General features: G+C 37.1%; 1 protein-coding gene across 2 annotated transcripts in view; it reads left to right on the forward strand.

The window, feature by feature from the left end:
* The window catches only part of PRR16 (proline rich 16), a 142,463-nt gene that overhangs the window by 52,829 nt on the left and 75,340 nt on the right, over nucleotides 1-14,294 (forward strand). The window contains exon 2 of one of the 2 annotated variants that reach the window (XM_018085835.2): nucleotides 1,782-1,943. The exons of the other annotated variant lie outside the window; for it this stretch is intronic. The gene's annotated coding sequence lies outside the window, so the exon portion shown is untranslated. The remainder of the gene's footprint in view (nucleotides 1-1,781; nucleotides 1,944-14,294) is intronic. 2 annotated transcript variants of the gene reach the window in all.

Genomic DNA, 14,294 nt, shown 5'->3' on the forward strand with positions numbered 1-14,294 from the left:
AATGCATAGCTCAGATAGTAAGATGCAAAATTGTAGGCCTTTTCAATTAAAAAAAAAAAGAATTTAGTCATCCAATTCTGAAATCAAAAGGGAAATTTATAGATGATCCTTTCCCCTTTCTGTGCTCTAAGGTTGGATCAAAATCATGTCTTCTATGAATTTCTGAAATTATACAGACTAAACAAAATTCCCAGTTGATCTAGTTCACTGTTCTACTGTCCTTACTCTTACAAAGGTTTTCCTGATGGAGTCCTCTTTGCTGCATTTTTAAGATGATTACTTTTTCACTACGTATTTGGTGTATAGGGAACTTATTCACTTCAGTTTTCTTTGCAGGGACATCTTGCAGCAAATTTGGAAAACTGTTCTCAAATGTTTTGATCCATTTTACTATTTTTTGGTGTACTGTGCTGGGCATATGGAAGACTGGTAGGGAAGAGAGTTGTAGAAAAGAAAAGAAGAAAAGTATGCAGCAGAAAAGCGTAGAGAAGATGATGAGACAGATTACAATTTTACTGGGTATTGTGACTGATCATTCAGCATAAAGGATTGGTAGTTTGCATGACATCTAGATTTATCCTGATTGGAAATTATTATATGGTGGTTTGGTGAAATAGCCTAATGATTTTTGTTTGAATTATTGTGGACAGGTGACTGTATCTGAGAATTTCCTCATTTTTGGAGCACATTTGTTCCCCTTTTGACAATTTTAATGAAGATAACAAAGAATTTAAGATTCAAGACTGAATTGGCCTCTCTGTGAATAAGGAGTGAAGTACATATGCAGTGAAATTTCTGGGGCACATCTTCTGTCTGTGTCAAACTTGTACTGGGCAGAAATACAGTATTATTTCTGGATATGTCAGTCATGCACTTTCAGAACTAATGAAATGCAAGAGACCTTCTTTTGAATGAGTTTCCTATTCTGACAGTGATATTACTTTTGAATTTTGTCTGCTGGGACAGAAGTGCCATATTTCTTTGCTAAGATAGAATACAAAATTTTCCTTCTTTGTTGCCATGTTAGACTACTGTTAGCTGTAGATGTTCTTAAATCTTTTAACATAGTATGTAGTATGCAGACAACCATGTAGTATGCAGATAGCCACACCAGAAAGATGTGTCTCCTGTAGATGCTTCATTTTGACCCTTTTCAACCTGTGCCTGTTAGATTTTTTAGTGATTTTTAAAATAATTTTCTTTAGCAGATTTATGTAGCAAAATGATGGGAGCTGATTGCAGTCTGTGAAAGATTCAAGACTCTTTTCATTGTGTCCACGTGTTTTCCCCATTTAGTTAATTAAGAAAGGTCACAAATTAAGATAATACACAAATGAAGAATAATACTCCACATGAAATACAGTTATTTGAGACAATATGTACTTTATTGATTGCATAAGAGTTAAAAAAATCATCTAGAAATTTAATTTTGTTTAATAAATATGATTTTAGTTTTTAAGTTTGATAGCTGTGCCTCTGTTCTGGGAATAATTCTTACTCTCTCTTAACACTTTCAGAGATTATCTGGATTTATTTTTTTAAGGATCTCAGTCTTTCCTAGCTTCGAAAATGTAGTATTCTGCTAATGTCATTGTGAAGGTTGTGTATTTCATGCTAGGAAATTGTTCTGTTTGTGAGATGCTGACACAATTATGAGCTTGTCCATCCATTCACCCCTTTTATTAATACAAAATTATAGTTTATGCAAATGGATAAATAAAACTGATGTCTTATCTACAAAAGCTCAAGCTCTCTCTTTTCCTGTTCTGGATTTGGGACAGAGACGGAGAGAAGTAGCAGCTTCTAAAGCATTCTGCTCTGCTACCTGAAGAATTAATAAGCACAGTGCCAGCATCAAGAACAGAAAGCTGAGTTTCAGGTGTGTACTCTGAAGTTCAGTTTGATTTCTGGAAGGAGGAATCCACAACACAGATCTGCTGCTGGTATGTATTAATATTGGCAAACCCCTTCCTTATCGATGTGCACAGGAGGGTTGGACAAAGCGTGGTTGTTGTGCTCTGTATGAGGATACTCAATGACAAAAATTCTTTGCTATGTTTGCTAAACTGTTGCCTGAACTGAACATAATATGACTCAGGAAGTGGTTTTTGACACTGTGGGAGTATGCCAGCTATGCAGCAGCTCGTGGCATTTCATACTCGAAGGGAGACTCCTGTCCCCTTCTGTTTCAAATTAAAACAAAGTCAGCAAAATGAAGAGGTTTTATTTTACTGTTTTAGTCAATGCAGCACACGTATGTCTTTTCACTGTGAACTCTTTCAGCTGTCTTGCTGTGATCCTGTACATCCTGTGACCCTCTGAGTAAACTCTTCTGCCCATCAGCTCTGTCTCACATCTGGTGATCTATCTCTTACAGTCTCTGCACTTAACCAAGAGCCTCCTGAATAGTTTTTAAGGGTTTTTTTTCTGTGAATCTTCTAAGCCCTCTGCATATAGACAATGTAAATCTTCACTTAACCAAGTAAGATAAGACAAAATGTTAATATTTCTCTTGGCTTGAAATTTGCCACAGGATTCAAATGACTGTGAGGTGTTTTCAGGAAACAAGAGTTTCCGAGGATTTATAAGAGATTGTCTTAACTCTTTAATCTGTCTGCCTGGGTAGGGTAATCTCAGCAAAAGACAGAATATCATAGTATCCTAGGATAATATTTTAGTTAGTATGGCTTATTACGTATCAGAAATAGTGAATATAGAATGGAGAAAAATCTTTCTCTGATATAGCGTATGTAAAAAACCTTCTTATTTAATACTGTAGTATCTTTAGGTATTGATGGAAGCTCATTGTACCTAAAAGTTGATTAGGCTCTGAGATAACTGAAGTTGCTGTTCTTGTAAATGTTCTCTATCATTTTGTGGAAATAGAAATTAAAAAAAAAATTACATACTTACCATAGATAAGGAAGCCCCGTATTCCTGCATCATTTTTCTAGCAGCTCTTGCACGACATTTAGTCCTGTTTTTTGTCTGACAACACCTCCTGTGAAATATAAGTATTTATCCCTTTGCTAAATCTCCTGTCTGCTTCAATGTAATTTCTGAAATAATTTTTTTTTTAGAGAGGGGAGTGCCTGTGAGGGATGTGCTATGAAGGTGGAGCTTCCGTAGTTCAGGAACTGGTGACCAGTAGCTTATAGGCATTGTTGAATCCATGGAGTTGCTAAAGTTTTGAGGTCTTTTGCATTTTTAGTGGAGATACTTTTTTTTTTTATAACCTCTTTCTTATATGTTGGAGATTTTGGAGAGGTTTCGGTTTTCTTGGTTGTGGGTTGTTTGTTTTTTGTTTTTGGTAAAAATCTGCTTTGATGACTAATAAACGATGAACTGTGGATCCAAAGTCCTTTCTTTGGATTTAGCTGGTTCTTCTTCATCTTGGGTTTGTCTAGCTGATTATATTCTTATTGAGAGGCAACACATAGTTGGCTTGCATCTTATCTATTTCAGAACACATCTCAAGCTCCTGATTTGAATTCCAATCCTCTTCTACAAAACAACTAGTTTGTCAGTGCCTGTGGATTTAAAAGGATAGTCTCCTTTTCTTTACCTTGTTAGTAAAAATGAAGAATGGCAGCAGACCTAAGCCACATACCTGAACTGTCTCATTTGGTCAGTTTTTTCCAGTGTTACAATGACCCATTTGCAGATGAGGTGTTTTCAGGAAACTGAGTGCTTGTGATTGAGTGCTGGTGGTGGAGTGGGATTCCTGTATGAGGTGGTTTGAAGTCTGCAATTACCTGCAGGCAAGTTTTTCTTTGTCAGCATGCTTTAGAAGTGATGGCATGGTGCAAGGATCATTTTCTCAGATTTATCTGGTATTCAGGGTTATCTTACACTTCAGCTCGTGGGGCAACAGGGGTGACTGAGAAGGATTTTGTAAGGTGCTAATTTTGGTGGTATTTATGACACAGAGAAGCCTTCACATCTTATACCTCTTACTTTGGGCTCCAGACTCTGAAATTGGAGGCCTGCATTGAAAATCTCCTCGAAAATGGGGAGAAGTGCATAGGCATAACTCAGGGGCTTAGAGGATCAATATCAAGTGGAAATTTCTGACCTTGATGAACTGTCCAGGAAAAAGTCATGTGCAAATTCTGTACCATGATGTATTTGCAAGACATCTGGCAATGTCATGCAATAGATGTTATCTGAATTTTTCTTTTTTTCTGAGATATCCTAGTCTCCCTCTTCCTTGGTTAATGAAAAGCGTATTGTTTTGTTTCTTTATTGGTCTAATCTCAAGTAGACACAAAGGGGAGAAAAGGTAATAAAACTTAGCTGTATCTGTTGCAGACTGTGTTTTTGTAACAAACAGAGGATAACACATGAGGAGAAAGCCACAAGTCTTTCCATCTTTATGTCTTTCCCATCCATTATATCTGGTACCCTGTCACAGAAGCAAATGAGATTTGTTTTGACATGATTTGTTCTTGACAAGCCAGTGTTGGCTATTACTCATCTCCCTCGTTGCTTTGTCTGTTTACAAGTAGTTGGTTTGACTGTTCCTTCCAGTAGTTTTTAGGAATTAAAGGGGTTTCAGTAGTACCTTGGGGTTTTCAATAGTTCCTTGAATTGCTACTCTGTAAATTTTAAACGGCATGTATTCTTTTTGCCCTTTTCTAGTCATCTTGCATCACAGCTTTTCAAAACAGTTATTAAAGGGTTATTCTGTTAGTGCATACCTGCTTACCTTTGGTGATTTGGGATTCACATACTTCTGCTAGGGAATACAGTTCTCCATTCTTTCATGTTCCTTGTCTTCCCATTTACTAGCACTGCTTTGCTTTTACCAGCATGTTTCCAGTTGCAGCGTTACAGAAGGGTAACAAAAGAAAATACCTCAAAGTGCAGTAGACAACTGTATGCTGCTATATTATTTTATTTCTAGTCAAGAAAGATTAAGTTAAAATTCATGAGAAGCAGGACACTGGGCTCAGACTTTTCTCAGCAGAAATAAATTGCGCATTATATATTGTTGTCCACCGTTTTTGTCAGTAACTGCTACTTACCAAGCCAACTGTTATGTTCTTTATTTTGTCACTTCAGTTCGTGAGGAGAATTTTTTTGAAGGTGAAATTCCTGATGTTTTGTATCAAGAATGTACAAAAAACCCCCAACACACTAAACCCCAAATTAATATAAGAAATTGTAGGCCAGGCATCAAGCATCTCAGAGTCCTTACACCCTAGAGAAATCAGGAATGCAACTGCATGATTACATGTATATTCAGCTGCACAAGTCTGATATTTCATGGCTAATCAATCTTCTTAAGGATTCAGTTGGTTGTTAAAATCCTTTGCAATAGTATGCAACTATTTCACCCACAGGTTAAGAACTAACGGTAGAGGTAGACTTAGGTTTTCCAGATGGAAAATTGTTTTCTGTGCCACTCGTATGCTTGCATCAAAATTGATATATAGTGCTTAAGAAGTTCTTTTAACAAAAAGTGGAAACTGGCACTAGCATGTTTAGCAACTTGATATTGATGGTAAGAGTGATGAGTAAGAAGTAGAAGATAACTTCTACTGTAGCAGTTTGCATTGTTAACCTGTGAAATGTTAGGGTCAGACCAAAATATCTATAATTAAGCGAAAGACTCTCAGCGAGGTAGTTAAGAAGTCTGGCTCCAATTTCACGGTTTCATGCCTTTACTCTGTACCATGTTTGAACTATTGAAATAAAATGGCTTGATAGACTTACAAAAATGCATAAATTAGTTTCGAAGAAACTAGAAGAAACTATAGCTTTTCTGAGGTGGATTGTAAAATTTTCACAATTTTAATTTCAGAAAAAAGGAAAATTCCAAATTTCATTCAGCTCTGAAATCAAATACTATTGTTGACAGAAAACCTTCTGGATTAATTAATAAGTTCTGCTTATAATATAAAAAATAGGCAAGCCAGATTGTTGCAAAAAAAAAAAGATGAGTACATTTGACTAGGCAGACAGTTCAATTTTGAACATTGTTTTCATCCTCTTTTTTATGTTCTCAGAAGTTCCATTAGAGAGATTTATTTGATATTTAACTTGTACTTATCTGCAGTGCAGTCACCTTGTCATGCGTTATATAACTGATATCTTTTTTTCTCCCCAAAATTCATAGTCGTCCATGTAAAGGTATAATGTGAGTGTTAAAATAATTTCAGATTAATGATTTTCTGAAGACCAACTAACTGCAAGCTGTGACTGTACTGATCGCTCTCAAATCTCAGTTCTTTCGTTGTAGGTTTCCTTGTATTACCTTAAAAAAAAATAGCCATAACCGAAAGAAGGCATGAGAGGTAATAATTCTTAAAGTAAATTTCCTTAAGAAGTTATGGAAGACAGAAATAATCTCATGTTTGTTTGAAGCAAATTGTACAGCTTTTGCTAGGTAAGAAACGTAGCTCTTCTGTGTTAAAAAAAAAAAACAAAAAAAAGAAAAAAATAAGAAATCTCACAAGTAGATTCTCCTTATGAAGTTATATTTGTTCTCTGTGACTCTCTAGTCAATCAGGTACGTACCATCTTTAAAGTGAGAGATGTTTCTGAGAATCTTCAATGTGCACACTATTCTGAGGGTAACTAAACGAGTCTTTTTCAAGTGATATTTCTATTATAGCTGTTACATTTCTTGTTTGTAAAATACTATGTCCTAAAGTGGTTTTGGAATGATGATTAAAATGCTTGTTGCATACAACTTATATAGTTTTTTTTACAAGAGGGTCTGTAACTGTATAAAATATCATAACACATTACTATTTATTAATAATAGATTTAGATGACAATCCAAGGTACAGCATTCCCTCTTTTTCCACTTGAGACAGGAGACTGATGTGGTGGCTCATGTGAGAAGCATGTGTGTTAAGCAAATGACACAATGAGAGAGGAATCACAGTTGCAACATGTCTGTATCTGGAAAAATACATCTTTAGTCCTGAGTGCCGCAAAGCTTCCAGGGCAGTGAAGCATTGTTTTTTCTTGTTTTTCCTATGCCCTTATTCTCCACATGAAGCTGAAGCTCACTGCTGAGGCATGGCAGTAGCTTCTGATGTGAGAGGTCTTAGTGCAAGACAAAGGTTAGGAGAGCTTGCAAATGCCCAAAATTTGGGAGGTGCAACGGGGAACTGGATGGTCTGGTAGCATGTGAGGCTGCCATATTGGCAGCATCTGGTCACTGCTTTTATCATACAGAGGAAAGAAGTTTTAGCTGGAAATGTTAGTTTGAATTACTTGGAGGCATAAACCAATCTTGAATTGACTTCTGATACAATCTGCAAGCAGTGGGAAAACACACAGCAGGGCAAGACTTCAGTTCTCTCCCACAGCTCGTATCTGCAATGTCACCAGTTTCACAGGACTGCAGAGCATCACCAAAAAAACCCCAACAAAGACACACAAAAATACATTGACAAGTTGTTTCCTTATGGTTTTAAGTGTGATCATTGTCTAAATTCTCCTGGTTTTATTCTAATAAGTTTCTAAAAGCTTCTTGGCTTGCACTAGCTTCGTCAAGCAGCATCACCATACCAACGCAGAGAGCATGCCAGGTGCAAAACCCACCCAAGCTTTATATAACCAATTTATTATCCATGGAGATGATTCGCAAAGGCTGAGCTATGTGTTACTGTGGAGACCTTATTAGCAATTTTAAGCTGGATTTGGTATATCCATGTGAGCTGCAGCTGCAGCAGTAACTGCAAGGAAGAATACCCTGAGGGAGAGATGATGGGATTTTTCATTTTCCTTAATCTTAAGTGCAATTTTGCCAAGCTTCTTAATGAACATTTAGCTTCAATTTTCCCTGATACTGAGGAGGAGTGTATTTTGTAACAGTGTTTGTGTCCTCACGAATTCTGGAATTTCACATGAACAGGTTGTTCTGCTTTTGGTGACAAGATGCTGCTGCTGCCTCACCTCTGTGTCTCTCTATTGTAACAAGAATTCCTGCACCTACTTTTTCTCCTGCAGCTGTGCTGATGAAGAATAATGCATATTTCATCACATTTTAGCCCCTGCCCAGTTTCATATGCCTTATTTCAAGACTGGCAGCAGTCATACTGACTCATGTTCAAAGACATTATTCCTAGTTGCAAAAGCCTGGCCAAGAACCTCTCTGAATTACAGTCTAAGATGTACATAGGGAGGAAGGTGACCTATTTTGACTCTCCAGAGGATACTCACAGCCTTTTCACTAGGACTATTCTTTGCTTCTTAAAGGGAAAGTTGCCTTTGACTGCCTGTAGTAGTATACTGGAGGTAAGTTTACTTGCTTTGTATGTAGGCAGGTATTATCTGCAAACTCTTGACCACCTTTTATGCACAGATGGAAAACGATGTTCAGAATGTGCAATGGCTGCCAGATTTGTATGGAGAGGGAGGCAGACCTTACTTAAATCATTACTGTTTTTCTGTGTTTCCAAACAGCTTTAGATTCAGCTTTGGTGGGGTCTGTGTCCTAGATAGTCCCTTGGAATTACTGTTGCCATTATCTAATCTAGTGATGGCACTGAATAGGTGGTTGATCATGAGAATACTCATTTTATAGGGTCATATAGACTTTGGCTGGCTAGTAGCCATTCTGGGTGAGTTAGTGATTCCTGCTATGTTTTGTGGAGTAATAGAAGCATAAATCTTGATATTTTTTCTGGCAAGGATTTGCTCTACCATCTTTTAAATGTATTTTGAATAGGAAAATATCCTAGTCCCAGTATACCTGACCATGCTTTTTTGCATATTCTTTTCCTTTCTGAAGGATCACACTTGCATTTAGGTTGTAAGAGCAGAGTAGTTCTTATCTGGCAAAGATAAGAACAGCCTCTTCCTTAGCTGTGTAGCTGACAGATGATTAGTGAAAACCTTTTACGAAATATAGCCTTAAACTTGGCATTGACAAGCTAGCATTTAGTATTGTGACTGACAGTATCAAAATTAATTTTCAGCAAGGTCCTCTTCCATACACAGTGCAATATTTTGGGGAGAGTTTAGCAAGATTATCTAAGAGCAATGGCCTGTCTGCTTCAGCCTTTGCTGAAGACAGCGACTGAGAACCTGAATTTTGGTTACATTTAAGAGCTACCTTACCAGTCCACCTGCCAGTTTTGTTTTAATGCCTAACAAATTTACATCTTTCAGAGACAGTTCTTCCCTGGTTTAAAGATTTTGGAACCAGATATCAAGAGACTGACTGCACACAAACCCTGCAAAAGCAGTTTTCTTTCAGTCAATTCATTCAAAATCAACAAAACTGAGTCTGCAGAAATGAACTTTGAGATCTGTAGCAGCACAATTGACATATATTATTTTTAACAATACTGTTAAAATTCTTATAGACATCCTTCCTCCTGTCTGCCCTTTCCTTGGTGTGGAGTTCAACTTCTGTCACCACAGGGTGAGTGGTCCCTAAGTGGTTGACTATAGTTTTGGGTGGGTGTTGGTATAAGCAAGCTTTCAGTATGTGTATACAGTCCAGGACAGTTGCAGTGCATGTTTCTTCCTCTTCTTTGCTGAGGAATACATGATATTGCTGGCATCTCCTTCTTCCTGCTGAAGTCTGAGGTGGGCTTGCACCCCACTTTACACCAGGCTAATTTTTTTTGGTCTGTCACTTTACATCAGAATTTTTTATATGCAGTGTGTTTTCTCAATGAAACCGAGCAAGAGTTCTGAGATGCTGGAATTCTATTCTGAGGGGATGTTACAGACCCTCTCTCTGAGAGGAATACAACATTAATGTTAAGGGACAAGTGGTACCCTGTTCCAAAGCTCTGCCTGTGTATGTTCTGTACTAATGAAAAGATAACAGAAAGGACAACTTAGTAGTCATGAAATAGATAGAATGGACATCCAGGGAGATAAGCAAGCTGAATCAGGGGGGGTTTCGCAAGCTCCCAGTGCATAGTCAGGAAAAGTTCATGACAAAGAGGACCCTCTTGAGGCTGGAGGACCAAAAAGACTACAAGAAGACTCCCTAAAAGGACAGCTCCGTCTCAAGCTCTGCCTAAAATTCGCCTATTATGAATATGATAATTAGATTTTGAAATTAAATGAATATGCATGTATAGATGTTGTAATCACTCATAGAAACTGTATAAATTACCTGGCTTTTCACTGAGAACTTTGCAGCTAGTTTGTCCAGCACGAACTGGCTGGTTCCCCAACGTTGCTCAAAATAAATACCTTTGCTGCTTAAAGACTCAAAACTGTCTCTGAGCAGTCTCATTTCTGCCAATTTTGGCATCATCAAGTTGGATAGTTGGTCTTAGTTGGCTGTAGCTCTTACTGTGTCTAAAGAAATGTTTTTCCTAGATCCCGGGTTTCAATGCCTTCAACTGATGGCAAGAAAGTTGTTTGTGGCCACAGGATCTCCACTGTAATCCTCTACCCAATTATTGTATGGTGCTCATACTCCTTTGCCCTTCATCCTGTGTCCTCATTTTTTTTTTTTTAATGCATCCAGGCTAAAACAGCAAAACCAAATCTTTGTGCAAGCCAAGGCAGACTTAGAAAAAGCCTTACAAGTCCCTAGGCCTTTCAGAGTCATTGCAACATGTATTACTAGCAATGGTGATACTGTAGTCACAAGGCTGCAAAGTGACAATACAAAGCGTATGCAATGCATATTCCGTATGATGAGTAATTTGTTGTGTAACAGTCTTAAAGAATTCTTAGCAGTCAGGAGATCTTTTAAATATATGAAAGCCAGCTGTGAAGCAATTAAAGGCCTGATGGAGGTATCATAATAAAGAGAAGGGCTCAAAAACTCTGCCACTTTCCAGCTTGTAACACAGCTTCAAAGGCAACACACAGAAGAGATATGCATCATCAAAGTTATGTTTTTATTAAACAGGAAGCATCACCCCCCACATTTCATATAAAAAGAAGTAGATCTAAAAAGTGGTTTTAATATTGGGTCTAAAGCAGTGTACGAAGGCAAAAGAGTAGACCATGTAACACAGGTTACAAATGCTCAAAGGCAGGTCAGCAGAGCATCGGGAGTACATCACTAGCATTCAACCTTGCTTTAGGACAAAATTCAGAAAAAAGCTGGTAGCAGCTAGGCAGACAAAAGCATAGATCTGTTGATCAGTCCATGTCCACTGGACCTTAGATGGGCAAAACCTGGGAGTCTTAATGCTACGAAAATGCAGGCGATGTTTGTATTTGCATATTGTTTTGTTATGCTGTTTCCATTCTTGTAATTGAAGTTTAATGTTAGGACTTCATGGAATTTCTTTGTTTTTACTCTTTAGTTTGTCTGAAACTGCAAATGAGTTCAAATGTAATCATTTTGGGCACTATTCTTTGGAGAAAATGCATCCAGACCAGAAGTGTATTGTTCTCTGTTGCAGAGTTTAATATGTGATCAGTGTTTCTAGGATTTTGATAAAAGTTTTGTCGTGCAGTATGTCTGTTTTACTGTGATCAGATTGAATAGAGAAAGCTTTACAGTTGTAAATGAACTCTGAAGTGTCATGCTCACATTAGGCCTACATTTTCTAATTCTAAGTAGCTCTATCTTTTTAATACCCTAGAGGGACTAAAAGTATTGTTGATGGTTTTATGTGTATATCTTCCTTTATTGTGATTTGCAGCATCTTAATCTTCCTTATATTTTTTGTAACTTATTTTCAGCTCCAGCCTTTTCACAAGCGTGTTAACCTAAAACTGAATTACTAGGTGTCCAGTGAAAGTAATTTTGAGCGTGCCCTGTGTAATTGTAGGCCTAATTTCTCTGTATATACTGAAATGTATATGGAAGCTGTTATGACTCTGTGGGGAAGAAGAGCCAGAGGCCATGGAATGAAGAGATTAGAGGTAGTGTAGGAATGAGCAGGAAATTTCTGTTAAGCAGATGAGAATTCTTATATGCTTCTTAATACTAAGTTTCTTTGGTAAAAAATAGCAAAAGCACTTTTGTTGTATGGATCCTTGAACTTAAGAGTACATAGTGGTATCACAGGAGCAAAACCAGTACTCCATAGAGTACCACTTCCCATTTTTTATATGCATGTGTACTCTTGAAGTTGCAGCTTTCTCAAGCAATAGATTTGTTTTCGCTATGCTGATTACAGACTCTCAGGATGCTGTGTTTCTTCCTGCCTAACCTTAATAACACCTACATATCTTCTTTCACTATCCACAACATAGAGAAGTTGGGAATTGTTTTCCTCCTACTGTATCTCTAGCCCTATCTTACATTCCTCTTTTTTTGTTTGGTTGGTTGGTTTTTTGTTATCAAGAATCTTCTTTCTCAAATGAATACAGCTATTTAAAGATAGTGTCCCAGAGCAGATAAGGCATATTGTTAAAATTTTCATTCTCAGAAAGCCTTCAAGTGAAACCATGCTTTTGGTAAAATAGGGCATGTCTGAGCTGGGGGAAGCTCTGTTATTATAGGACAGTTGTGTGTTCAATACTATATTAAACCTGCATTTACTGTGTTACAGTAGATCAACTAAAAGATATTGTGGGGAAGAGTTTATCACCATGAGCTAGGGTGATAAAGGCAGAGTGAGCCATGTGTTTCTTCTGTACCTACAGATGAGAATCAGCTAGCCAGAGTGCTCTAAAGAAGTCATATTTTAGCCCAAGTGTAAATGGGGCAGACATACTTATACAAGACATTTGGTACCACTTAAAATAAAAATCACACGTCTTGTATCTGAAAAAGCCTAACCCAGTACCTGGAGTTTTGCTGTGCTTGTATTCTTTAGGTCAGATGATGGCCTGTGAATTGACTCTTGATTTGTCTCCCCTGAAAAACTGGACAATTATACATGAAAATTATCTAATTGTCTTCTTTTTCCCAAAAATATGGATTCTTTTGTATGGGCAGAGGACCTTGAATATGAGTTGGAATAAGTTAATATAGAAAATAAATCGCAATAGTGAAATTTGGTAATGTGGTTCTCCATAGCTGTTCAGGTGGTTGAGAGTCTCTTGACTCTCCTGTACCAATAAGATTAATTGTGAAAGTCTTGCAGGTGATTCATCATGAGCTTCTACTTCTTAGTGCTCCTGAAACACCAGTGTAAAGTGTTTTTCTGTTCTGACTCATGGTTTTCTTCAGTAAAAGCAGGAAATATAATGCAGCCTATTTATTTTAAAAGGATTTATTTTATTTATAAACACTTTCTTAAAATATTAATATGGGGACAATATTGGAGAATGTTTTTAATGTTTTTTCAAAAGCAGAACTATACTGAAGCTAACATTTTCTGCATGATTAGATAAATTATATTTAGGTTTCTCAGGTGCTGATCATAAATATGCAAATTGTTTCAAGGAAAGCAGACAGTAATAGCTTTTATTGTTCCTTTTCTAGGTTCAGGTAATAAAGAAACCTTGCTGTAAGACCAAATGCTTGTTCTAATGTTAAAGACTGATAGCTCATAACCTTCCTCAGGAATTCCTATGTATTCTCCTATAATTTTCTGTCATTGTTAATTATCCAAAGTGTAAGATAAATGTGACAGAACTTGCTTGTAAAGCTTTGGACACCAGATGTTACAAAAAATGTCTATTTAAATGCTGTGAGTTCTGGAATATGTGTAGCAATATTCCCAAGTATCTTTAAACATAGCTAAAACTCAAGTACCATTGTGTGCAGACTGCTCTGAGTGGTAGGGTTAACTGTGAGAGTTCACCAGATTAAGGATTGCTGGGTTAGAGGTTTAAGAGAATTCAGTGAAAATACCAGATCCCTCAATATTGCTGGAATAAATTTTAAGAGTCTGTCTTGCAGGTTTTATATGTGTATGGCACAAGTCTTTTTTCTTGAGTATCTCAATATCAGTAAATTGGGCATGACAGAAAATGATAAATCAGAAGTGACAAATCCTGAAGTTGCCAAGGCAGTCATAAACTTCCTGCTTAAAAATCAACATCTACTGAGGGATGTTGTCAAAGTCTAAAATGGGATAATACTCTAGTTGCCATGAAAAACCAAAGAGTTTTGAAGGCTAATTAATTTGAAAACTCTCTTTTTCACATTTTGACTGAAAATGAAGTTTGTGCTTCTCAGGACAGAAGACACTGAATCGGAGAATCACGTTGCTGTGGGAGAACTTGACCCTTTAAAAAAGACTTTTACAGCAGAACCGGTAGAGCATATTTCTGGTGGAAACTAAGGGTAGAAGTATATCTTTGTTCAGAACTCAGAACTGTGTATCCCACACCACTGGTAGTCATTTTATACTGCAGTATTTGTTTGAGTTGTATATTAAAAATTCTTATTTTGAACACAGAAATTTTTTGTTGCTGACCTGCTGCATTCTTTTTCATGCTGAAATTCC

The sequence above is a fragment of the Manacus vitellinus genome, unplaced genomic scaffold (assembly GCF_001715985.3).
Source record: "Manacus vitellinus isolate BGI_N305 unplaced genomic scaffold, ASM171598v3 scaffold_9_pilon, whole genome shotgun sequence".
In the NCBI taxonomy this organism is placed as follows: Eukaryota; Metazoa; Chordata; class Aves; order Passeriformes; family Pipridae; genus Manacus; species Manacus vitellinus.